Below are 3,229 nucleotides of genomic sequence, written 5' to 3'. Positions count from 1 at the left end.
TTTGCGTCTGTCACTAACGCCCTGCAATCGCGAGTTAGGAGCTCGTCACAGTCATTCATTCATTGAATCCTACTCGGAATACCACAGACAAGGTTTAGACCTTCCGGATTCTCTTGAATGCCGCCATCATTCTAGCTTACGCCACGGAGATTCTGATTAAAGAATCTAAGAGACACTCATTCAATCGGATATAGAACGGAGGTGGTTGTCAGGCACACGTTCGTGGGTTGAGGAAGGTGATGAATATCACAGATCATCACCTTCATCACAGTTAAGCGCGAATGAACATCTTAGAAGAGAAATAAGAAGAATTGAATAGAAAACAGTAGTACTTTGCATTAATCTTTGAGGAACAGCAGAGCTCCACACCTTAATCTATGGAGTGTAGAAACTCTACCGTATGAAAATACATAAGTGAAGGTCCAGGCATGGCCGAGATGGCCAGCCCCCTAAACGAGATCAATAGTCTCCTAAGATGAATAATGGAATAAAACTGAGACCAAAGATGCCTAATACAATAGTAAAAGGTCCTATTTATAATAAACTAGTTACTAGGGTTTACATGAGTAAGTATTTGATGTATAAATCCACTTCCGGGGCCCACTTGGTGTGTGTTTGGGCTGAGCTTAAGTGTTACACGTGCAGAGGCCATTTGTGGAGTTGAACGCCAGTTTCTGTGCCAGTTTGGGCGTTCAACTCTGGTTTTGGATCCTTTTCTGGCGCTGGACGCCAGATTTGGGCAGAAGGCTGGCGTTGAACGCCAGTTTACGTCGTCAATTATTGGCCAAAGTATGGACTATTATATATTCTGGAAAGCCCTGGATGTCTACTTTCCAACGCAATTGGAAGCGCGCCATTTCGAGTTCTGTAGCTCCAGAAAATCCACTTTGAGTGCAGGGAGGTCAGAATCCAACAGCATCAGCAGTCCTTTTTCAACCTCTGAATCTGATTTTTGCTCAAGTCCTTCAATTTCAGCCAGAAAATACCTGAAATCACAGAAAAACACACAAACTCATAGTAAAGTCCAGAAATGTGAATTTAACACAAAATCTATTAAAAACATCCCTAAAAGTAACTAGATCCTACTAAAAAAACATACTAAAAACAATGTCAAAAAGCGTATAAATTATCCGCTCATCACAACACCAAACTTAAATTGTTGCTTGTCCCCAAGCAACTGAAAATCAAAATAGGATAAAAAGAATAGAATATACTATAAATTCCAAACTATCAATGAAACAGAGCTTCAATCATATGAGCGGGACTTATAGCTTTTTGCCTCTTGAATAGTTTTGGCATCTCACTTTATCCATTGAAGTTTAGAATGATTGGCATCTATAGGAACTTCAGAGTTCAGATAGTGTTATTGATTCTCCTAGTTCAGTATGATGATTCTTGAACACAGCTATTTTATGAGTCTTGGCCGTGGCCCTAAGCACTTTGTTTTCCAGTATTACCACCGGATACATAAATGCCACAGACACATAATTGGGTGAACCTTTTCAGATTGTGACTCAGCTTTGCTAAAGTCCCCAATTAGAGGTGTCCAGGGTTCTTAAGCACACTTTTTTTTTGCTTTGGACCTTGACTTTAACCGCTCAGTCTCAAGTTTTCACTTGACACCTACACGCCACAAGCACATGGTTAGGGACAGCTTGGTTTAGCCGCTTAGACCAGGATTTTATTCCGTTAGGCCCTCCTATCCACTGATGCTCAAAGCCTTGGGATCCTTTTTATTTGCCCTTGCCTTTTGGTTTTAAGGGTTATTGGCTTTTTGCTCTTGCCTCTTGGTTTTAAGAGCTTTTGGCTTTTTCTGCTTGCTTTTCTTTCTATTTCTATATTTTTTTTCGCCTATTTTTTTTATTTTTTTATTTTTTTTTCTGCAAGCTTTGTTCTTTGCTGCTTTTTCTTGCTTCAAGAATCATTTTTATGATTTTTCAGATTATCAAATAACATGTCTCCTAGTCATCATTCTTTCAAGAGCCAACATATTTAACATTCTTAAACAACAACTTCAAAAGACATATGCACTGTTCAAGCATACATTCAGAAAACAAGAAGCATTGTCACCACATCAATATAATTAAACTAAGTTCAAGGATAAATTCAAAACTCATGTACTTCTTGTTCTTTTGAATTAAAACATTTTTCATTTAAGAGAGGTGATGGATTCATAGGACATTTATAACTTTAAGACATAGTTACTGACTACTAATGATCATGTAATGAAGACACAAACACAGATAAGCACATAACATAGAAAACGAAAAACAAAAGAAATAAGAACAAGGAATGAGTCCACCTTAGTGATGTCCTTGAGCTCTTCTATGTCTCTTCCTTGTCTTTGCTGCTCCTCCTTCATTGCTTTTAGATCTTCTCTGATTTCATGAAGGATGATGGAGTGTTCTTGATGTTCCACCCTTAGTTGCTTCCAATAATTGTGTGGAAGAAAATGTATCCCCTGAGGTATCTCAGGAATCTCTTGATTTGCAGTCAAATGTTCTACCACTGAGCTATAGATCCTTTACATAATTGTTTTACCACACCAAACTTAGAATGTTGCTCGCCCTCGAGCAAAAGAGGAAGGAATAGTTGAAGAAGAAGATGTGGAAATAAAAAAAACTAGGATTATGAGGAGGTAATGTGGGGATCCTGTGGGGTCCACAGATCCTGAGGTGATCCTGTGAGGTCCACAGATCTTGAGGTGTCAAGGCATTTACATCCCTGCACCAATTTAGGCATGCAAAATGCCCTTGCACACAACTCTGGGCGTTCAGCGCCAGGTTGGTGCCCATTTTGGGCATTCAACGCCCATTTGCTGCCATTTCTGGCGTTGAACGCCAGAACCATGCTTGTTCTGGGCGTTCAGCGCCAGGATGCTCCCATTCTGGGCGTTTAGCGCCAGAACTATGCTCTGTTCTGGCGTTTGAACGCCAGGCAGATGCTCCTCCAGGGTGTGATTTTTCTTCTGCTGTTTTTGATTCCGTTTTTGATTTTTTTGTTTATTTTGTGACTCCACATGATCATGAACCTAAGAAAACATGAAAAACAATAAAAATAAGAATTAGATAAACATTGGGTTGCCTCCCAACAAGCGCTTCTTTAATGTCAATAGCTTTGACAGTGGGCTCTCATGGAGCCTCACAGATGTGCAGAGCTTTGTTGAGACTCTCCAACACCAAACTTAGAGTTTGGATATGGGAGTTCAACACCAAACTTAGAGTTTGGT

This window comes from Arachis ipaensis, chromosome B10, assembly GCF_059453495.1.
Source record: "Arachis ipaensis isolate K30076 ecotype BB chromosome B10, ASM5945349v1, whole genome shotgun sequence".
NCBI lineage: Eukaryota > Viridiplantae > Streptophyta > Magnoliopsida > Fabales > Fabaceae > Arachis > Arachis ipaensis.
The sequence above is the reverse complement of the archived record's forward strand: the minus strand, read 5'-3'. Positions refer to the sequence as shown.